This window comes from Neoarius graeffei, chromosome 23 (assembly GCF_027579695.1).
Source record: "Neoarius graeffei isolate fNeoGra1 chromosome 23, fNeoGra1.pri, whole genome shotgun sequence".
In the NCBI taxonomy this organism is placed as follows: Eukaryota; Metazoa; Chordata; class Actinopteri; order Siluriformes; family Ariidae; genus Neoarius; species Neoarius graeffei.
In genome coordinates this window covers 36,683,469-36,708,093 of record NC_083591.1, presented here as the reverse complement: position 1 = coordinate 36,708,093, position 24,625 = coordinate 36,683,469, and positions in this window count along the sequence as shown.

The following is a 24,625-nucleotide window of genomic DNA, read 5'->3' as shown; positions in this document are numbered from 1 at the left end:
AAAAATAAAATAAAATATACACTACCATTGATGAAAGCATGAAGATAAATGGCCAAAGCCCATCTAAATTTGAACCTTCTTCAATTTGCATCTAACTGTGTACTATATTTCACTTATTAGCTCATTCAGCCAATAGATGCTGAGCTTATGCCATCCTGTGTTGTCGGTCATCCGTCCATCACCCGTTGTCCATCCGGCGGCGGCCACATTTCATGAAAATTGCTTCTTCTCTCTCAATTCTTCACCAATTTTTATTCTTTTTGGCAGGAAGGTAGGCCTGCCTTGGGTGTACATAGCTTCGACCCAAATTTTCATAATTGCAATTAATAATGAAGATATGGAGTAATTAAACCTTAATGAGCAGTTCAACAACAACAACAACAACAAAATTGCTTCTTCTCAGTCAATTCCTCAACGTTTTGGATTCTTTCTGGCAAATAGGTAGGTATCCCTAGGGTGTATATAGTTTCTATATATAGTGGTGCTTGAAAGTTTGTGAACCCTTTAGAATTTTCTATATTTCTGCATAAATATGACCTAAAACATCATCAGATTTTCACACAAGTCCTAAAAGTAGATAAAGATAACCTAGTTAAACAAATTAGACAACGATATTATACTTGGTCATTTATTTATTGAGGAAAATGATCCAATATTACATATCTGTGAGTGGCAAAAGTATGTGAACATCTAGGATTAGCAGTTAATTTTAAGATGAAATTAGAGTCAGGTGTTTTCAATCAATGGGATGATAGTCAGGTGTGAGTGGGCACCCTGTTTTATTTAAAGAACAGGGAGCTATCAAAGTCTGATCTTCACAACACATGTTTGAGGAAGGGTATCATGGCATGAACAAAGGAGATTTCTGAGGACCTCAGAAAAAGCGTTGTTGATGCTCATCAGGCTGGAAAAGGTTACAAAACCATCTCTAAAGAGTTTGGATTCCACCAATTGACAGTCAGACAGATTGTGTACAAATGGAGGAAATTCAAGACCATTGTTACCCTCCCCAGGAATGGTCGACCAACAAAGATCACTCCAAGAGCAAGGTGTGTAATAGTCAGCGAGGTCACAAAGGACCCCAGGGTAACTTCTAAGCAACTGAAGGCCTCTCTCACATTGGCTAATGTTAATGTTCATAAGTCCACCATCAGGAGAACACTGAACAACAATGATGTGCATGGCAGGGTTGCAAGGAGAAAGCCACTGCTCTCCAAAAAGAATATTGCTGCTCGTCTGCAGTTTGCTAAAGATCACAAGGACAAGCCAGAAGGCTATTGAAAAATGTTTTGTGGACGGATGAGACCAAAATAGAACTTTTTGTTATGTTTGGAGAAAGGAAAACACTGCATTCCGGCATAAGAACCTTATCCCATCTGTGAAACATGGTGGTGGTAGTATCATGGTTTGGGCCTGTTTTGCTGCATCTGAGCCAGGATGGCTTGCCATCATTGATGGAACAATGAATTCTGAATCATACCAGCAAATTCTAAAGGAAAATGTCAGGACATCTGTCCATGAACTGAATCTCAAGAGAAGGTGGGTCATGCAGCAAGACAACGACCCTAAGCACACAAGTTGTTCTACCAAAGAAGAATAAAGTTAATGTTTTGGAATGGCCAAGTCAAAGTCCTGACCTTAATCCAATCCAAATGTTGTGGAAGGACCTGAAGCGAGCAGTTCATGTGAGGAAACCCACCAACATCCCAGAGTTGAAGCTGTTCTGTCCGGAGGAATGGGCTAAAATTCCTCCAAGACGGTGTGCAGGACTGATCAACAGTTACTGGAAACGTTTAGTTGCAGTTGTTGCTGCACAAGGGGGTCACACCAGATACTGAAACAAAGGTTCACATACTTTTGCCACTCATAGATATGTAATATTGGATCATTTTCCTCAATAAATAAATGACCAAGTATAATATGTTTGTCTCATTTGTTTAACTGGTTTCTCTTTATCTACTTTGAGGACTTGTGTGAAAATCTGATGATGTTTAAGGTCATATTTATGCAGAAATATAGAAAATTCTAAAGGGTTCACAAACTTTCAAGCACCAATGTATAGCTTGTATATAGTGTATATACCATAACTTGCAACATTTATTGTGCAAGGTGACCGACTTTAAATCGTTCTTTCGGGACTAGGCGGGACCGGAGTGAGCTACGCCGTCATTGACAGTCTCATTTAATTCTCCTACCATTGTCTGTTCTATATTAGTTTGCCCACTGTCCTTGACCTGCAGGTGACCATTATGTTCTGTTGATTAAATGATTAAGCTCCACTGCCTCCTCTTCACAACGAAAGATTAAAAAAGATTAATTCTGCTGTTTCACAGTTCTCATGGAGATGTATTTGATGAAATGCATTATTTGCAGAATCAACAGAGCCCTCTTCATAAGCTCAGAAATGTCATGTGAGGACCATGGGTATAGGCATAGGTACCTACTTTATTTTGATATTTTGTGGCATTTGGACAGCCATTTCTGAGACAAAATGTATGGTTAGTATAGAGTGCCACACCATATAGCACAGCTATATTATATTATGTCTAATATTGTGTCGGTCCTCTTGTGCCTCCAAAATAGTTCTGACCCACTGGTGCATGGACTCCACAAGACTTCTGTAGGTGTGCTGTTGAATCTGGCACCAACACGTTAACAGCACATCCTTTTAAGTCCTGTACGTTGTGAGGAGGGACCTTTATAACTTGTTTGTCCAGCACATCCCACAGATGGTCAATTGGATTGAGATTTGGGGGCCAAGTCAACATCAGCCATGTTCCTCAAGCATTCCTTGACCCAGTCATTTCGCTACAATTTGGCCATTGTCAAAGTTACTCATCCTTACACTTGTCCATTTTTCTTGCTTCCAACACATCAGTTTCAAGAACTGACTATTTACTTGCTGCCTAACCCTCCCCTTGACAGGTGCCATTGTCACAATACAATTAATGTTATTCACTTCAACTCTCAGTGGTTTAATGGTATGGCTAATTGGTGTATATATCCATCCATCCATCCATCCATCCATCCATCCATCCATCCATCCATCCATCCATCCATCTATGCATTTTCTATACCAATTATCCATCAGGTTCATGGGGAAGCTGGAGCCAATCCCAGCTGACTTCAGGTGAGAGGCAAAGACGAACAAACATTCACACTCATTTTCACACCAATTGGCAATTTAGCCAGTTGACCTAATCCACATGTCTTTGAGCTGTGGGACGAAACTGGAGCACCCAGAGGAAACCCACACAGGCATGGGGAGAACATGCAAACTCCACAAAGAAGGCCCTGGTCAGGGTGGTATATACCACTATGTATGTGTATGTGTGTATGTACTGGCTGGGTGCGATTTGCTGGGGGGGGATGGTGGGGATCATCCCCCCCTCTGGTTTGTATCTCTGCTGAAAAAAAATCCTCGGGGACAAAACCCCGTCAATAAAACAAACAAACCAAAAAAAAAGTTGACATGACAGGCATGTTGTGACACAGTTTTCTATGGTCTACATTGCACTCACTTTCAAAATGACCCGAAGTGGCAGCTTTGATGTTCACGAACGTCCCCAGCAAATAGATACATTGTAGATAATAATATCCAGAGTGTGAACGTGGATTTAGCGCCATGAATGACATCCTTACTGATGAGCGCAACAGAATGAATGTATCCACACTGAACAGCCTTCTTTTCCTCGCTGTCAATGGGCCAGACGTGCATTCCTTCCCTGCTGAGAAATTCGCAGAAATGTGGATTAAAGAAGGGCGAAACTCGGCGGATAGCGCACCGACGGGAAAGCAGAAAAGGCCACATGAACTGCGCCATCAGAGCAAACTGTTCATTTAGTATTCATGTATTTTAGTGATTTTCGAGTCACTGTCCATTTAATCTGGAGGGAGAGAAACATCACAGCAATGCGACAAGCAATGCGAACTTTGTTGTGTGTTAGTGTTCGTGTATTTAGTCAGAGAGATAGGAAGATGAATTTACTCTGATTTAGTGTTTGTTTTCATTTAGTGTTATTCATTTGATATCATCGGATGTTATTGAGCTGTTAGCCTATTGTTACCTTAATTTTGTGACGTTTCATGATTAAAAAAAAAAAAAACATCCCCCCTTCTGGTTTTTTGACAAATCGCACCCTGTGTACTGGTATATATATTATATGGGACACGAGCGTTTTACTGGGGAATATGCAACTTATATTTTTCATACGATCTACATATTGGACATTGAGTAACATTTTCATCACTCATGAGTATATTGATGAATTGTTTTGATAACTTTGGGTAAATTTTGTTTGCGAATGCATATATATAATAAACAGAAAATCACACATTTTATTTATTTATTTATTTATTTATTTATTTGCACATGATAAAAGAGATTTACAAGAAAACATAAATAGAACAAAAACAGAAAATATGCTGGTGAAGAAAAAAAAGCACAATGGCTTGTTCTAAGTCTTCCCCCATTTAAATTAACAAGTAATTAATACAAATTGAACAAATTAGAGAATAACTATATTAACAATAGTAAATAATAACAAAGATAATAATAATATAATAATTGGTAACAAAATTATACATTAAACTGTAACTGGTATCATAACTGAAATAAATATAAACAATGTCAATTACAGATAACAAAATACAAGTTAACGAGTGAAAATAAGAAACAAACAAAATGTAACCTAGGATCTATACATAAAGTAAAAAAAGTATAAGTGATTGATTTCGAATGGTGAATAAATATTGTACTAATAACAGAAGCTTGGTGCATGGTGTAGTGTAATATTTTACAATTTGATCCAAGACTGAACTATATTTAAAGATAATCGTCAAGTGTGGCTGGTGAATGAAAATAAGTGGTTTTTGAGATTACGTTTAAAACTAATCATGGATGTAAAATTTTTAAGGTGGAAGGGGAGGTTATTCCATTCAATTACACATTTGTATTGAACACTCTTTTGACCTAGGGATGTTCGCACTAGGGGGATATGTAGTTGGTCACTTTGTCGAGTTTGGGAAGCATGAAATTGGGAATTAAGATTTAAAAAACTATCAAACGTGTCTGGAAGAGAATTTCTAAGAAATTGGAAAGTGAAGATATTTAGCTGAAGTCTATTGATATCAATAATATTTAAAATCTTAAGCTTCATAAATAGAGGTAAAGAATGGGCATAAAAACTGGATCCGGTGGCCATACGAACAAGTCTTTTTTGGAGTAGTATTAGGGGCTGTAGTGTAGTTTTGTAGGCACATCCCCATACAATATTTCCGTAGGTCAGATATGGGTATATTAAGCTATTATATATGGTGATAATGGTTTATTGAGTGAGAAGATGTTTGTTTTTCCCATAAGTCCAATAGTTTTAGATATTTTATTACATAACATGGCTATATGTGGTTTCCAGGTCAGTTTGTCATCTATTATTACACCTAAGAATTTAGCTTGACACTCTTGAGAAAGGGGCATACTTTTTAGTAAGATTTTTGCGTTATTTCTATTGTAGGTTTTATTTTTATTACAGAAAATAAGGAAGTATGTTTTTTTGGCATTGACAGATAATTTGTTAGCCTCAAACCAGATAACAACTTTTTCTAATTCTTGTTTAGCTAGTTTTATTAGAGTATTAAAGTTTGAGTGTGAAAGGAAAAGATTGGAGTCATCTGCAAATAAGATAATGATTGTGGAAGCTTGTGCAAGGTCATTGATGTAAATTAGAAATAGTAAAGGTCCTAAAATTGATCCCTGTGGTACTCCACATTGTACTGTTTTAAGTGTAGATTTAGTGTTGTTAATTGTTACATATTGTTGCCTGTCAGATATATAAGAAGAGAACCATTTTAATGCAGAGTCATTTATGCCATATCGTTTTAGTTTGCTTAGTAGAATAGAATGATTTACTGTGTCGAATGCTTTAGATAAATCGAGAAAAATCCCAGTGGTGTACTCTTTGTTGTTTATAGCTGAGGAAATTTTGTCCATTAACTGAATCAGTGCCAGAGAGGTGGAATAGCCCTTTCTGAAGCCATATTGGTGTTTGTATAGGATGTTATTATGATCTAAATGCTTCAGAAGACGGTTATATATTAGTTTTTCGAGAACTTTAGATATACAGGGGAGGACAGATATGGGTCGATAATTGTTGATATTAAGTGGATCACTACTTTTAAAGATGGGAGTTACCTTTGCAACTTTTAGTGAGTGAGGAACAACTTCATTTTGCAAGGAAAGAGTAAGAATGTATGTAAGAGGGGCAATGATATAAGGCAGGGAAAGTTTTAGAACTTTAGCGCTTATTTCATCATGCCTAGCAGCTGAATCTTTTAGGTTTTTGATGATGTCTGTGATTTCGGCATTAGTTGGTGGTATAAAGGTCGATAAATTAGATTCTACTTGTAAGGTAATGTAGTTCAGGGTCCTGTGGTCCTTTTTGTATTTTGCTTTCTAGTAAAGGCCCAATATTGACAAAAAAATCATTGAATTCATCACGTAGTTCTTCTTTATTTTCGATAGTTTTATTTCAAATTTGAATTTTGTTTGGACCGGGTGTTTTTATTTTGTCACAATTTAAGATGTCATTTATCATTCTCCATGTTTGTTTTATATTAGAAGCGGCTTCAGTAAACTTTCTGTGACAGTATTCTTTCTTTGCAGTTCTAAGGAGATGATTTAGCTGATTTCGGTACTTTTTGTAGACACTGTGGTTAAGGGGTGTAGGGTTCTTGACGTACTTAGCATAAAGTTTGTTTTTTCTGCGTATTGATTTTAATATTCCGCTACTTAACCAAGGTTTTTTTTTTTCGAGAATGGTTGAAAATTTTTGCGTTTTTCTAGGAAAACACTTTTCATATAAAGATCAGTATGTTTCAAGAAACTGATTGTAAGCTTTCTCTGTGTCCGCCTCGCTAAGTATGTTGTCCCAAACTATACCTGATAGGGATTCTGTACATTTCTGAATGTTTGTCATGTTAATGAGACAGTAAGATATATTGTCTGTCTTCCTAGTTGGTTCCACTAAATCAGTTATAAGGAATATCGGAAAGTGATCCGATATATCTGTTACCATAATCCCAGCCGTGTAGTTGATGTTAAGTGTGTTTGTGTATATGTTATTAATTAAGGTAGCAGAGTGTGGGGTAATCCTGGTGGGCTTGTATACAAGAGGGAAAAAGGAGTTAGAGAAAATGTTATTAATGTGATCAGTAGTAGGGGAATGCGAGGTTTTAAGTAAGTCTATGTTATTGTCTCCAAGAATGTAGCAAGTACTCTTTTCTTTGTTGATGTTATTCAGGCGTTCTGTCAATTGGTTATTAAATTGTTGAATGTCTGTATTAGGAGGGCAGTATACGCAGCCAATGACAATTTTTTTCCCCTCATTACCATTTGAAAACAGTTCAACAAAAATACACTGCGTGCCCGATTCATCGATTACAAATTCCAAGTCGTTTCTTTCTATATAAGATAAATGATTTCTTATGTATAGAGAAACCCCCCCACCTACCTTGTTCAGTCTACAGTGATGAATGCTTTTATACCCGGGTATGTTATAATTGTGGATTGTATTTTCAGTTAGCCAAGACTCTGTGAGAGCAATTACTGAGAACCTATGTTTTATAGAGTATAGGTATTCATTGAGCTCCTTGAAGTGGCGCGGAAGGCTCCTTACATTTAAATGAAACATAGAGAGAGAATTGCTTTTTCTTGATTTGCATGTATTGATGAATGAGTCAGTGTTGTAATACTGTGTGGTGCTCTTAGAAGAACTATAGTAGTTATTAAAGAAATTTCCATCAGGGTCGAGAGATGAAAAGTGTGATTCATAAACATTTTCATTTAAGTCAAAGGGGTTAAAAACTAGGGTACTTAAGTCACTGTTACTTATTTTTGAAGGTAGAGATGGCTGTTTTTCAGTAGTGGAGATCATGAGGTTTGATTACCGGCGATGACTTAGTCGAGTCTGGTTTCTTCATGTGTTGGCCCTCTTTGGTGTTTCTCTCGATGGGTGCACAACCAGCCGATCGTACCGTAAGTATGCCACGTTTCCTCTCTCTTGCTGCCCGCATTTCCAGGAGGAGTTCTTTCCTCTTTTGACGTACTGCTTCCGAAAAGTCTTCGTTGATGTAGATGTTCAATCCTTTGAGGTACTTTGCTCTCTGCATGATGGCTTCTTTGTCTTTGTATCGGAGAAGTTTCACAACAATGGGTCGTGGCCGGCTGTCTTCCTGGAATTTTCCATTACGATGAGAACGTTCTATTTCAATCTTAAGTGGGTTGAGCTTGAGTTTGTCCTTAAGGATTTCTCTGACTTTCTGTTCACATTGGTACCAGTTCTCTTGTTTGTTGTCAGGGACGCCATCGATCAGAATGTTATTACGACGAGACTGGTTCTCCAAGTAATCGGATTTATGAAGGATCGTGTTGATGTCAGCTCCTAGACGATCTATTTTCGTCTCAACTTCCTTGATATTGTGGCTCTGGTCATGTTGTTTTGCTTTACCATCTTGGATTTCTGCCAGGGAGAATTGTAGACTGTCCTTTATTTCCTGCATCTCGCGGATGAGACTGTCCATTCTTTTGTTGTTAGTATCCATTACTGTTGCGATGAAAGACTGAAAGGTGGATTGTTGTTTCATCAACAGGTCCTCATATTTTGCCCTTTGTTGATCTAGCATTTCTTTCAGGGTACCAAGAGTGACTACGTCCTCATCATTTAGTTGTTTTTGTCCTCGAGTAGGCATGGTATCGATGGTATGTGGGAATTTAGAGATCACACAATTTCTACCTGGGTAGATCTAATTAGCGGAATCTGATGTAAATTTGGCGGGAGTGGGGATGGACACACCGCGCCGCGGGGGCTTCTTTTAAGCCCGCTATGGTTAATCTGCGTGAAACAGAAGTGTAGACAACTCGCTGCCGGGCTCGCCAGGCCAATCACTAGTTGTTGGGACAAAACTGGCTTCAAGTCGCTTCAAATTGCAAATGACGGTTTGAAGACGATCTCCGTGGTCCTTGAATGTCCAACTTACAAGGATGTCTTGTTAGTTTAAGTAAAAGTCGTAAAAATTTGTCTTTTTTTTTGCTGATAGTTACGGAGCTGTAAAAACCGGCGTTTTTAACCTCTGGTGCATGCGCATTACACATTGGCTTGAAGATATGACGTTTGTCTTCGTTTTTTGAAAATGTCATATTTTTCATCATAAAAACATAACGGATCTGAGTGACATATTTAAATAATATTGGCTGGCTTTGAGTGGTATATCAGATATATTCCATTCAGCTAGCATGACACTGAATGAGTCAAAGACGAGTTCAATATAATGCTAGTTGAATGGAATATATCTGATAGACCATGAAAAAAAGCCATTATTATTATTATTATTATTATTACACACTCTCTTCATATTAGCATTTTCAAAGGCCAATGCTAGCTTACCTGCAAGTTGGCAATGTTAGCGCAGCAATGAATTCACCTTCCAGCTGATGTAGGGTTCATTAGCACAGCAGTAAAATCACCTACAGCCGCTGTAGCATTCATCAGTGCAGCAATGAATTCACCTTCCAGCCACTGTAGCGTTCATCAGTAGCACTAAAGTTGTAACAATATTGCATGCTCATTCTCCATCGGGGACAGTAGCATAATACGTGGAGGATAAGTGATATGATAACAATATTGCATGCTATAAATAAACCTGCTAGAAGGGAGTAGTATGCCTGTTTTTATTCCATGGGAAAAGTGGCCCATATGTTTCATAATTCTTGATATTTCACTCTGATTACATCACTCCCAGTGTTTTCCTGCTGACTTGACATGTGTTATCACAATGGCGAATTGGTTCAAAATTAAAATTCTTTTGATTAACTTGCGTATTTTTTGTGGATGTGTTCATATAATATAAAGAACATTATTACACAGTGGCACGACGATATTAAGTTTATCTTTCTTGTGTTGAAAAATATTTCACTTGTTCGCTTCACTCACTTGTGAAATATACATTCACCACTTGAAGATAAATCTCATATCTTCCCAACACTGCGTAATCTCTCTCTCCCTCTCTCTCTCTCTCTTTATATACAACCCCAATTCCAAAAAAGTTGGGACACTGCATAAACTGTAAACTAAAACAGAATGTAATAATTTGCAAATCATGGAAACCCTATATTTCACTGAACACACTACAAAGACAACATATAAAATCTTGAAACTGAGAATTTTTTTTTAATATATGCTTGTTTTGAATTTGATGTCAGCAACACATTTCAAAAAAGCTGGGACAGGGGCATGTTTACCACTGTGTGGCATCAGCTCTTCTTTTACCAGCACTCTGTAAACGTTTGGGAATTGAGGAGACCAAGTGCTGTAGTTCTGAAAGAGAAATGCTGTCCTATTCTTGCCTGACATACAATTTCAGTTGTTCAACAGTTTGGGGTCTCCTTTGTCGTATTTTGCACTTCATAATGCACCAAAAGTTTTAAATGGGAGACAGGTCTGGACTGCAGGCAGGCCAGTTTAGCACCCAGACTCTTTTACTGTAGAGCCATGAAGTTTTAATATGTGCAGAAAGCGGTTTGGCACTGTCTTGCTGAAAGAAGGGAGACCTTCCCTGAAAAAGATTTTGTTTAGATGGCAGTATATTGTTCTGAAATGTGTATATATCATTCAGCATTACAGGCTACCCATGTCATGTGCACCAATGCACCCTCATACCATCACAGATGCTGGCTTTTGAACTGTGCACTGATAAACTGGATGGTCCCTCTCCTCTTTAGCCTTGAGCATGTGGCATAAAAGAATTTCTACTTTTGATTTGTCAGACCTCGGGACAATTTTCCACTTCGCCTCAGTCCATCGTAAAAGAGCTCGGGTCCAGAGAAGATGGCGGTGTTTCTGGATATTGTTTATATCTGGTTTTAACTTGCATTTGTGGATGCAGTAATGAACTGTTTTCACAGACGATGGTTTTCTGAAGTGTTCCTGATCCCATACAGTAATTTCCACTCCAGATATGTGTTTGCTTTTAATGCAGTGTCACCTGAGGGCCTGAAGATCACAGGCATCCAGTGTCAGTTTTCAGCCTTGTCTCTTGCATACAAAGATTTCTCCAGATTCTCTGAATCTTTTAATGATATTATATACCATAGATGATGTGAGCCCCAAATTCTTTGCAATTTAACATTGAGGAACATTATTCTAAAATTGTTGCACTGTTTGCCCACGCAGTCTTTCACAGAGTGGTGAACTCCTCCCCATCTTTACTTCGAAGAGACTCCACCTCTCTGGGATGCTCTTTTTATACACAATCATGTTACTGACCTGTTACTAATTAAACAATTTTTTTTTTAGTATTACACAACTTTTTCAGTCTTTTGTTGCCCTTGTCCCAACTTTTCTGAAACGTGTTGCTGATATCAAATTCAAAATGAGCATATATTGAAAAAAAAACAATAACTTTTCTCAGTTTCAACATTTGATACATTGTCATTGTACTATTTTCAATGAAATATAAGTTTTCCATGATTTGCAAATCTTCACATTCTGTATTTGTTTATGTTTTACACAGTGTCCCAACATTTTTGGAATTAGGGTTGTGTGTGTGTGTGTGTGTGTGTGTGTGTGTGTGTGTTTGTGTGTGCGTTGATAGATATTGTTGTAGAGCTATATATCTATCGTGGCTGACAAATATTACTGAAATATGCTTTAGTGCACATGCTTTATTGAAATGTGAACGAATACACTTTCCAAAGTTTTGTTGACTTTTATCTTATCCATGCTAAGCAAGAGAAATTTCTAGTATATTTTAAACATCTCCAGTTAACCTTCAAGGGGCCTCTTTTTCCCAGAAAAGGCTGGGATGTGGAGTTTAAAAGTGTTTGATGAGTCTTCGTTTATATAATCAGCCTACAGACTAAGCTAAGCCTTTGTGTGTGTTTTTAGCAAATAACTTTTTCAAACAACTTTTGGTAAATCCTCTTACCTCAAGTGTTCTGCATTTGGGAATTCTTTAAAAGGGATGCAAAGAAATAAAGTTTAAAAGGGCAAGCTTGACTAAACCTGTCTGGGAACAATATTTGTCAGTAAAAATGAATAAATAAATAAAGGGAGAATGTCTAGGGCTATTTTATTAAGAATGCCCATTCATGGGAATGCCTAATCACTAGCACAATCCATAAATGGGTGGGGGTGTGATCTTTGTGAATTTGACCATGGCATGGTTACCGATGCCAGAAGGGCTTGAATTAGTATTTCAGAAACTGGTGAGCTCCCAGGATTACAGGCTCTCCATGCATAACAGTCTCTCGAGCTTATACAGAATGGTGTGATGAACTAAAACCATCCACTGAGCAGCAGTTCTGCAGGCAGAAATGCATTGATGAGAGAGCTCAAAGTCCTTTGAACCAAGAAACCAAAATGCAGCATGCCTCGCCAGATGGCAGTAGGTACCATTTTTATGAAGGCCTTTGGTATGACCTGACCATGAGTAGAACTCGCAACTTCCCAGTCGGGAAGCAGATATGCTAATCACTAGGCCAGCTCACGGCATATCAAAGGAGAATGGCACTACAAAAACAGCAGAAGGTTGCAACAGCCAAGAACTGGAATCTCATCTTAAAGTTGGCATACATAAACTAAGAAACAAACAAGCATACAAACAAACATCATCAAAAATTTTTGTTGATGATTATACAGACAAACAATCAGCTGATGCTTAATATAAAAGGAGCTATCAATACTTACCTTGTTACATTCAAGAATGTTATTCCCTGTGTCTGAAATCACTCCCTCCTCACTATATAGTGAACTATATAGCGAGTTCGCCATTTATAGTGCTGTCCGAATGTATAATGAGAATTATTACACCCTATATAGTGCACTCAAAGTATCCCACAATGCATCATGAAAAGTAGTGTACAACCGATGGGCACTAACTAACATCATGCATTGCAGTTGCCCTGAAAGAAATCAAATCAAAAGCCTCAAATTTGATTTAATAAAAGGCAGTGGCAAAGAAGAAAGTATTCAGCCTTGATTTAAAAGAACTGAAAGATGCAGCAGACACAAAGTACTTTGTATTGATTAATGTGGGAAATGCGCTCAGTATAATATGGATTTATCACAAAAATACGTACATGTATTTATTATTTTGAAAACCCACCAGCTGACTGATCTGGTACGTTTTAATTGTGCGCCATTAGTTTAATGACATTACACACAATGTCACAAATAACAGCGCGACAGAGTAGTGTCTGAAAGCTTTTTTTTTTTAAATCTTATCATCAATGAGCTCACTATATAGTCCTCTATATAGTAATTCCCTATATAGTGAGTAGGGAGTAGTGAACGAGTGAGTGATTTCGGACACAGTGATTGTTTTGGAGATACAAGCCAGATGCAAATGAGGAGTGTGATGAAGAGGATGGGTACTGGGGATAACAGAAAAGCAGGACTAAATTCTGTATGATGTTTTAGCATGAATGATTATTGCTGTACTATGGTCATGATACTGTTCACAATGTAAATAATGTTTGTATTCTGGTACAGCACAAATCGTCTCACATGAAAGGCGACAAATGCCTTCAGTACAAGACTGAAAATGGTTACAGTTCCAAGTGTAATACTTTACAACACATAAATAAGAAAGTCTACAAAAATGAAACCCATACACCAGTCCTGAATCTACCTGCTTTAATCTGTGTGCTACATCTTAACCATTAGAACGTCATGCCTTCAAGAAAATGTGAACAATATGTATTTATGGATGCATTGAAATTACAGCTGCAATGCATTTTCAGCGGACATTTTCAGCAAACTGCCAAAAAAAAAAAAAAAGGCATATGGACATGTCGCATGACAGTACCAGTCAAAAGTTTGGATACACCTATTCATTCATTCATTCATTCATTCATTGTGTCTTGTCAAAAGTGATTTGGTGAAATTTCTTGCCTTCTTAATGCGTTTGAGAGCAAACAGTAAATAGTAAAGAATAAAAATACAGTAAATAGGCCTATTCAACAACTGTAGCAATCTACCGTATATTATGTCAAGAACCACTCAACTAAGTAAAAAGAAACAACATTCATCATTACTTTAAGCCATGAAGTGACTTAATTCATAAAAACAAAGAAAAAACATTAAATTAGAAGGCGTGTCCAAACTTTTGACTCGTACTGTAGATGTTCTCATGTCACTGAACAAACACGCTGGAAAGTTCAAAAGTGGTAAAATTGTATGTTGTTTATTTAAGTGACTGTTGTATAATGTTCGATTGAACAGACTGAACTCTTGATAATAAAGTGTTTCTTTTGTTCTCTTAGTAATTTAGGGATTTAAAGATACTGGATTTTAGCTCCCCTTTAACTCACTCTCTTTTAAATGGGACATACTATGAAAAACTCACTCTTTCATGACTTGTACACATACATTTGGGGATCTGGTGTATATACCAACCCACAGACTCTGAAATAAAACAACACAGTCAGTTTCTTTTGTGCTGCCTATTTCAGAAAATATGTGCTTCAACAATCCATTCAGATTTGGCTCCCTTTTCTGTCACAAATACCCCTTTTCCACCAAATCAGTTCCAGGGCTGGTTCGGGGCCAGTGCTGGTGCTGGTTCACAACTCGTTCAACTTGCGAGCCAGCTGAGAACCAGTTTGCTTTTCCATAGCTCGGGGTGCTAAGGGGAGCCACATCATTACATCACTGTCAGTTACCTCGCTGCGTTTGCATAAACCTTGGCGCGAACATCAAAGCAACAACAGCATGGAGAAGAAGAAGAAGAAGCAGCAACAACAACAACAACAATAATGGATGACTACTGCTTTACTGCATCCATGATATCTCGTCGCTTATTTAAAAATGGCGACCTTTCGCGGTCTTGCTATTGTTGTTGGTCTTAACAACTCCGCCCCCGCTGATCTAAGCGTTTTTTTCCTCTGGCCCAGCAAAGAGCTGGTGCTAGTCTGGAACCGTTTTTTCTGGCCCCAGAGCCAGTTCTTTGTCAGTGGAAACAGAAAACCCGGTTCCAAACTAAGCACTGGCCCTGAACCAGCCCTGGAACTGATTTGGTGGAAAAGGGGCAAAAGAGAGCTCATGAGAATTATATTGCCCCTCATCTAAGTCCAGTATCTCCACTCATGTCTTGAGAACTGCCTTTGGAAATGAATATTCATGAGGAAAGTGCTACCTGATTAGCTGGTGTAAGAGAGGCATGGTCTGAAAAGTGGTTTATTATCATTTAAAGGAACAGGCCCTCAAATCGGCCATTTTGAACAGGGCTGTTTTGACAGGGTGAGAAGGGAGCTGTGGTGCTTTATGCTTGTGGCATTTTGACCAAAGCACGTCACAGACATTTCATTAAGACCTCAGGGAACTGAGTCAACATGTGGAAAACGAGTATAACATGTCACCTTTAAAGCATGCAGTGAAAGTTTTATTGTAAAACAAATTTATCAAAAATAAATACACTCTCACTCAAGACTTATGTAAAAAGTATAATTAGGTAATTTATTAAGAGAAACAGGAGATCCTTCCACCTGCTGCTTCTTGTCATTGTGCCCCTGAGCAAAATGGATTAAACATAGCTATGTAAAGTGACCTTTGTTAGTCAAATGCCTTTAAGGTAGCCTTTGGTGAAGGTTTAACTGCTCTCAAGTGGCTGCGTGCTCACTGACCTTGGTCTGTATTATTTTAGAAGTTTTGTGTCTACAAAGAAGGTCACTTCAGAGAACACTACAAAATAATAATGACTTACTTGTCTGTCTTTTTTTTTTTAAATCAAAACTTGAAAAACACCATTGGTTGATCACATTGGTTCAAATGTAGCATGTCAGTGACCACAAAATATATTACTCAGACAGTTCCTAAGGACACACGGTGATTGTACTAGCAGTCTGCATTAGTCTTTGGGTTAATTCCAACTCCAAACCCCCTTCAACTTTATGACCCCCTTCACTTTGTCTTAATGACTCTCATGACCCTCATTATGTTCCATACAGCAATACTAAAATCTGCCCCACACTTCATAATTTAGTTGTGGTCATTTTCAGTCTTGCCATGTAACTCAATCTGCACCTGTCCTCACTATAACAGCACAGTGGTGCCCTTCTTGTCCACTGAGACCACTTGTTTCACATAATCAGCGGTTACTGCGCTGCAGGCACTGATATATGAGAGACCACTTTAATCTATACATCATACACTTTATAATTCCAGCTGAGCTACAGTGAGAAGGTCAAAGGAAGAAAAAAAGAGAAATGAATAGGAGGTTAAAGAATGGAAAAAAGAAAAAAAAAGGTGAGGTCTTTCCATCATTTGAAGTTGTCACCTAAGGCCACAGTCTACTTTGCAATATCTCAAATAGCAATGCTGTCACAGCCATGCTAGCTTTTAGGACTAGCTTATGTGGATTTAGTAGAAGGTTAGCAATGCTGAACAAACTATCAAAAGAAAAATGGATAAATAAAGGTAGATGTTTCTCAGAGGCCATGTTTGTATAGACGACAATAGAGTGCCATTAATTCTAGTTTGGCTCAGGCAAGCCAGGGTTGTATAGGAAAACTAACGTTCCCGAGAGCAATGCAGCGATATGTCATCCAGCTTATTAGCATGCTGGAGAAAAGAAAGGATGAAAGAAGGATCGAGACAGAGAGTGAAGATAAAGAGTGAGGGATTTAAAAAAAGTGCAAGGAGACACAGGCTGTTGTCTTTGATAACATCTGGGTTGTGGCCTCGGTTTCATTTCAAGGTCATCAGTGCTTGTGCTCTCTCTCTCTCTCTCTCTCTCCCCCAGTTGTAACACATGGTGTCATGGAGCTTAAATTGTTGGTTCAATGACAGGCAGAAAAACAGAATGTTCTAGAAAGCGCTTGAGAAACACAATAAAGGAACGAAAGTATAGACGAGTGCTGGGGTGGAACATTGTTTAAGTAGCATTAGTGTTATGACAGTACATGACACAGGGTGGTGTAGTGGTTAGCACTGTCACCTTACAGCAAGAAGGTCCTGGGTTTGAGCCCAGCAGCCAACGGGGGCCTTTCTGTGTGGAGTTTGCGTGTTCTCCCTGTGTTTGTGTGGGTTTCCTCCAGGTGCTCCAGTTTCCCCCACAGTTCAAAGACATGCAGGTTAGGTTAATTGGTGGCTCTAAATTGACCATAGGTGTGAATGTGAGTGTGAATGGTTGTTTGTCTCTATTGCCGCTTTTCCACTACAAACGCGGCTGAGTTGGGCTGAGCCGTGCCGTGCTGAGTCGGGCTGAGCGGGGCTGTTGGAGTTGCATTTCGACTACAACCGCACTGAACCGTGCTGGCTGGAAGTGGGTGGACACATTGGGTGGAGTTAGCGAAAGTGGGTGGACGTCAGGTGATGTCGTTAAGCAGCGCAAACAGTGACATCAGTGAGCTTTTAAGCGGTAGTCTCACGACCCGAATAGTAAACAATAAACATGGAGGACATGGAGTTGTTAGTGTTGCTGGTCTTGGTGCTGTGGCTTGTTGTCACCGACAACGCCAACAGATACTGGCAAGAGTGTATAGATGAGGCGAGGCGCATAAGGCTTCAGAAATTCTCGTAATTCGTAATTCTCCTTCTTCCGGGTTTACGGTGTTTACAGATCCCAGCGTGCTCGCGGGGCGTGTGTGGGCATGTGAGGACACTCCTCCTCACCAATCAGTGCACAGGGGAGTGTCTGCTCACACCCCCAGCCTCACTCGGCACGGTTTGGCTCGCTTCAGCCCCACTCCAAAACCGTGCGAGTTTTAGGGGCTAAGCAGGGCTGAAGCGAGCCGAGTCGTGCTGGTTTTTGGTAGTCGAAACGCGAGCCGTGTCGGACTGAAGTGAGCTGAAGCGAGCTGAAGTGAGCTGAAAAAGGGTAGTGGAAAAGGGCCATAAGTGTCAGCCCTGTGATGATCTGGCGACTTGTCCAGGGTGTACCCCACCTCTCGTCCATAGTCAGCTGGAATAGGCTCCAGCTTGCCTGCAACCCTGTACAGGATAAGTGGTTATGGATAATGGATGGATGGACGGTACATGACACTGGCAGGGTTTTACAAACAGTCAGAGAAGTTTCTAAGAATGTCACAGTAAACTCTACTCACTGATGAGCAATATAATACCTGTTCAGTTCTTGATAAACAATGTAATATCCACATTAAAATAACCTAAGTTCTGAGTCATTATCAGAAAGATCAAAAAATGTCTTTCATACTTACAGCCCAACAGTAGCCCAGCATTGTTCATTTTGGTGTGTCCCATGCTACATCTGTGTTGAATGAACTTATAGCTGATAAGTTAGATGTGGAAATGGAGGTTAAAAGACTAAACTGTGCAGTGGATCTCGAGTGCCAAAATTAAGAATTAGGAATATCTTCTTCCTGCTTGTCCAGCACTGTTGCCAGGTCAGGGTCCATGTGGACCTTATGGAGCATAGTTTTATGCTGGATGCCCTTCCTGCCACAACCCTCCCATTTCTGGGCTCCAGAAACAACAATTCACACCAGTTAGCCTAACTGCATGTCTTTGGACTGTGGGGGAAACCAGGGCACCCGGAAGAAACCCACACAAACACAGGGAGAACATGCAAAGTCCACACAGAAAGGCCCCCATCAGCCACTGGGCTCAAACTCAAAACTTTCCTGCTGTGAGGCGACAATGCTAACCACTACACCACCATGCTGCCCTGGTCTAGAAATATGTCACTCTTATCCAGTACACACTGTAATCATCATTAAGGTATAAAAGAGAAATATGATCCTGGATCAGCACCTTTGTGAAAATGTCAGGAGGTTTCCAAATATACTGTACACTGGAGAAGAAAGTCACATATATGGACCAAATCCAGTCCCCTGTGCTGTTCAGTTTAAGTTACCTACTCTGATTAAAGCAATCATTTACTGGCTAAATACTAAGCTTAGATTTGCTGTACTTGACTGAGATATGAGTTTGCTAACTTTTGTTTTTGGCCATTGCAAATACTGATGCTAAACTGCATTGTATTTAGACCTCCCATGATATTTGTGGCGGCATGGTGGTGTAGAGGTTAGGTTAATTGGTGGCTCTAAATTGACTGTAGGTGTGAGTGTGAATGGTTGTTTGTCTCTATGCATCAGCCCTGCGATGATCTGGCGACTTGTCCAGGGTGTACCCTGCCTCTCACCCATAGTCAGCTGGGATAGGCTCCAGCTTGCCTGAAACCCTGCATAGGATAAGTGGTTATGGACAATGGATGGATGGATGCTATTTGTGAGAAAGTTGCATGCAAGGTATGGATGGGTGTTTACTGTCTTACTTTCATCATACAACCTTCATTCAATGATTCTGGTATTTCAGAAAAAGAAGAAGAAGAAGAAGAGGAATTGTAAAATCTATCAGAAGGATATTTAGACCTCAGATCATATCTGTTGTGATAGATGCCCTGGAGTGGGTGATACGGTGGTGCAGTGGTTAGCACTGGCGCATCACAGCAAGAAAGTTCTGGGTTTGAGCCCAGTGGCAAATGGGGGGCCTTTCTGTGTGAAGTTTGCATGTTCTCCCTGTGTGTATGTGGGTTTCCCCCACAGTCCAAAGACATGCAGTTAAGTTAACTGGCTACTCTAAATTGCCCATAGATGTGAATGGTTGAGAGGAGTAAACCTCTATAAATAATCTAGTAGACAGTAATGGGAAACCACTACTGTATTTCTTCCCTAGAAACTTGGACCTGCCATCAGGCAGAACACTAAAGAAGAAGAAGATGCCCCGGGCTTGTTGAGTGTTATGAGCAGAAAATCTCTTCTTCATCATCAGAGATGACAGATGTCTTTTACAGGCAGGTTGTCTTGAGGAAATTGTTGATGTTGACTATGCAAAACTATTGACCTTGACATTTGTTGCCTCTCGATCATGGAACCAATTCCTTTGTCTATCCATCCATCCATCCATCCATCCATCCATCCATCCATTATCTGTAGCCACTTATCCTGTTCTACAGGGAAGCTGGAGCCTATCCCAGCTGACTATGGGTGAGAGGCAGGGTACACCCTTATTACAGGGCTGACACAGAGACAAACCACCATTCACACTCAATTTAGAGCCACCAATTAACCTAACCTGCATGTCTTTGGACTGTGGGGGAAACCGGAACCCCCAGAGGAAACCCATGCAGACATGCAAACTCCACACAGAAAGGCCCTCGCCGGCCGCTGGGCTCGAACCCAGGACCTTGCTGTGAGGCAACGGTGCTAACCACTACACCACCCTGCCGCTCCAATTCCTTTGTCTTATTTTCTTAATTATTTATCTTTCTGTCTCAGAAAACTCTCTGTAGCAACAAACTTGATGACTGAGACTGAAGCTAGTATGAATTATCCTCATTGTGTTAGAATTGCCTAAATCTTTTGGCTCGACTTGCTTGGTGAAGAGCAGAAAGCACATACCTTCTAACTATGTGAATAGGTCATTAAACCAACAGTTCAATGGATCAGTGAATCAAATAACCTTACGCCGACGTCCTTCTTGACTTCAATTCAATTTTATTTAAATTGAGCTTTTACCACAAAGCAGTTTTACAGAAATATATAAAGTCAGAATATAAATTTCACACATATGAACGTGCAAATTCATCCCTAATGTGCAAGCCAGACTTGTCTCAATGACCCACTGTTTGTGTTATAGCTAAGTCTTTTCTCAGGATCCTGTAGATGCACATTGTCTTGTCTGAATGTAAACTGAACACCTGTCACCCATCCATACTTAGGTCATTCGGCTTTTCATATTTTATGGTGCATTCTGACAGTGCTAACCCCCTGCCCTCTATCTTTCCCTGCTTTTTCACAACATATCAAATATCCCTCCTTCACTACTCAGTCACTCATCCATGTCATCACATCCTTGTGATTTGCGATATGTTATACGCCCTTCACCTACTTCTTTTTTTGTTCCTGAGATCATACTATGTTCATGGGCATCAGGGTGACAAGACCCTTGTGTTTATTGATGTCACTGCTGTACGTGGACTCATAGGCACAGCATAAATTAAGCACAGTGAACGTTGACCCAGGAAGGATCAATCCATTTGTAAATGTATTCTGTGCAGTGTGTCAGAGCAGGAGCCGAGGGACTGAGGTTAGACCACATATCCATTGCTACTGTGGGTCAATAGGACATGACTGGTATTTTATCACTTATCTGGGTTAGACAGGGAAAAGATATTGCACTATTTTTCTTCCTGTCCTTTTTATGAAGAACACTGTGTAATCATTGTAGGCTTATTTATTTATTTATTTATTTAGATAGATAGAAAATAGGAACCCTACCACTGTGCACCCAGAAATGTAATGAATTTGCTTGGTTCTATTTCCCAACATGCACTCACTGGCTACCAACAACTGTTTGGCGCCAATGACCATGCCATGGTCAGAATATCCCTGCTCATTCTGACCATTGCATGGTTGTTGGTGCCAAATAGGCTAGTTTAAATATTTCAGAAACAGTTAATCTCCTGGTTTTTCCACGCCCAACAATCTATAGAGTTTCTTAAAAAAAAAGAAGTAAAAGGCAAACTAACAAATAAAATAATCCAGTGAGCAATAGAAATGCTACATTCACTACTTTTACATGTACAAAATGTTCCAGTTTTTGCTCTTATTAAAAAAGAGACAGTGTTCCTACTTGGCTGTTTACATGACTAATAAAAATGAATATTTCACTAATATTCCCATTTATATGCAGCCGTGCATACTCCAGTTGTCAAGTTGGTTTGTTTACAACACACAGAGCTGTAAATGGATAAGAGCCTGTGTATTGCAAACTGCTGTAAAAATCCCAGTTGAGATGCATATTCTGAATGCGCTGTATACACGTCCAAAGGATGCTCCTCAAACCTGAATATCTGTATAGCCCACAAGGCTTAACCAAAAAATGCTACATTTGGAATAAGGACAAATTTGGAATATCCAAATAGAATATGCCATTTATGTGATCCATATCAAATGCGGAATATTCAGGATAATAATAGAATACAAGTGTGCATGTACAACCCCAAATCCAAAAAAAGTTGGGATGCTGTGTAAACTATAAATAAAAACAGAATGTGATAATTTGGAAATCATGGAAACCCTATATTTCATTGAAAATAGTACAGAGACAACATATCACATGTTGAAACTGAGAAATGTTATTGCTTTTTGAAAATTTATGCTTGTTTTGAATTTGATGCCAGCAACACATTGCAGAAAAGTTGAGACAGGGGCATGTTTACCACTGTGTTGCATTGCCCCTACTTTTACCAGCAGTCTGGAAACATTTGGGAACTGAGAAGACCAATTGCTGTAGTTTTGAAAGAGAAATGCTGTCCCATTCTTGTCTGATATACAATTTCAGTTGCTCAACAGTTTGGGGCCTCTCTTGTCATATTTTGCACTTCATAATGCACCAAATGTTTTTAAATTGAAGACAGGTTTGGACTGCAGGCCAGTTTAGCACCCGGACTCTTTCACTACAAAGCCATGCAGTTTTAATATGTACAGAAAGCGGTTTGGCATTGTCTTGCTAAAAGAAGAAAGGCACGACCTGAAAAAGATTTTGTTTGGATGGCAGCATATTGCTCTGAGAAGACAGGTTTGGACTGCAGGCCAGTTTAGCACCTGGACTCTTTCACTACAAAGCCATGCAGTTTTAATATGTACAGAAAGCGGTTTGGCATTGTCTTGCTAAAAGAAGAAAGGCACGACCTGAAAAAGATTTTGTTTGGATGGCAGCATATTGCTCTGAAATGTGTATATATCATTCAGCATTAATGATGCCTTCCCAGATGTACAAGCTACCCATGTCATGTGCATTAATGCACCCTCATACCTTCACAGATGCTGGCTTTTGAACTGTGCACTGATAACAAATTGGATGGCCCCTGTCCTTTTCAGCCTGGAGGACATGGTGTCCATGATTTCTAAAAAGAATTTCTACTTTTGATTTGCCAGACCTTGGGACAATTTTCCACTTCGCCTCAGTCCATCATAAAAGAGCTCGGGCCCAGAGAAGGTGGCGGTGTTTCTGGATATTGTTTATGTCTGGTTTTAACTTGCATTTGTGGATGCAATAATGAACTGTTTACACAGACGATGGTTTTCTGAAGTGTTCCTGAGCCCATACAGTGATTTCCACTCCAGATACGTGTCTGCTTTTAATGCAGTATTGCCTGAGGGCCTGAAAATCACAGGCATCCAATGTCAGTTTTCAGCCTTGTCTCTTACATACAGAGATTTCCCCAGATTATCAGAATCTTTTAATGATATTATGTACCATAGAGGATGTGATCCTCAAATTCTTTGCAATTTTGCATTGAGGAATGTTATTCTTAAATTGCTGCACTGTTTGCCTATGCAGTCTTTCACAGAGTGCTGAATGCCTCCCCATCTTTACCTCTGAGAGACTCCACCTCTCTGGGATGCTCGTTTTTTTATACCCAGTCATGTTACTGACCTGTTGCCAGTTAATCCAATTAGGGTCTTTTTTTTTTTTTTTTGCGCATGACACAACTTTTTTAGTCTTTTGTTGCTCCTGTCCATCTTTTATGAAATATATTGCTGGCATCAAATTCAAAATGAGCATTTTTTTTTCTAAAAAAAAACAATAACTTTTCTCAGTTTCAACATTTGATACATTGTCATCGTACTATTTTCAATCAGAAATAGGGTTTTCATGATTTGCAAATCTTCGCATTCTGTTTTTATTTATGTTTTACACAGTGTCCCAACTTTTTTTTGGAATTGGGGTTGTAAACATACTGAATGATGAGAGAGGTCAGAGGAGGATGGCCAGATTGGACTACATGAATGACACTAAATCATATAGGCACTCTTTACAGCCATAGTGAGCAGACAGCTACAGCAGCAGGAGACCATGAAAAGTTCCACTCCTGTCAGCCAAGAAAAGGAATCTGAGACTACAGAGGGTACATGCTCACTGAAACTAGGCAGCTGAAGTTGGAAAAAGACAAAGTGATGGTTATTTCAGTCTACAACTGTCCATCTTCAGTAAACCTGTACCCACTGTTGCCTCAGATTCCTGTTTTTGGCTGACAAGAACCCAAGGTTTTATTGTGTTTTTTTGTTGTTGTTGTTTTGTTTTTTTTCTGAATCCTATGTACTATGACGTTTTCTACACACACACACACACACACACACACACACACACACACACACACACACCACTTGTTCTTGATTCTAAGATTCCTGTTCTTGGCTGGCAGGAGTGGAACCCATGTGTTCTTCTGCTGTTGCGTGCTGAGATGCTTTTCTGCTCACCACAGTTGTAAAGAGTTGCTATGAGTTACTATATCCTTCCTGGCAGCTTGAACGAATCTGGCCATTTTCCTCTGACCTCTCTTATCAACAAGGCATTTGTTTCCACCCACAGAACTGCCACTCACTCAATGTTTTTTTGTTTTGTTTTCCACACCATTCTGTGTAAACTCTAGAAACTGTAGTGTGTGAAAACCCCAGGAGATCAGCAGTTTCTGAAATACTCAAACCAGTCCATCTGGCACCAACACCCATGCCACAGTGAAAGTAACACAGATCCCAATTTTTCCCATTCTGACTTTTGAAGTGAACATTAACTGAAGCTCTTGATTTGTATCTGCATGATTT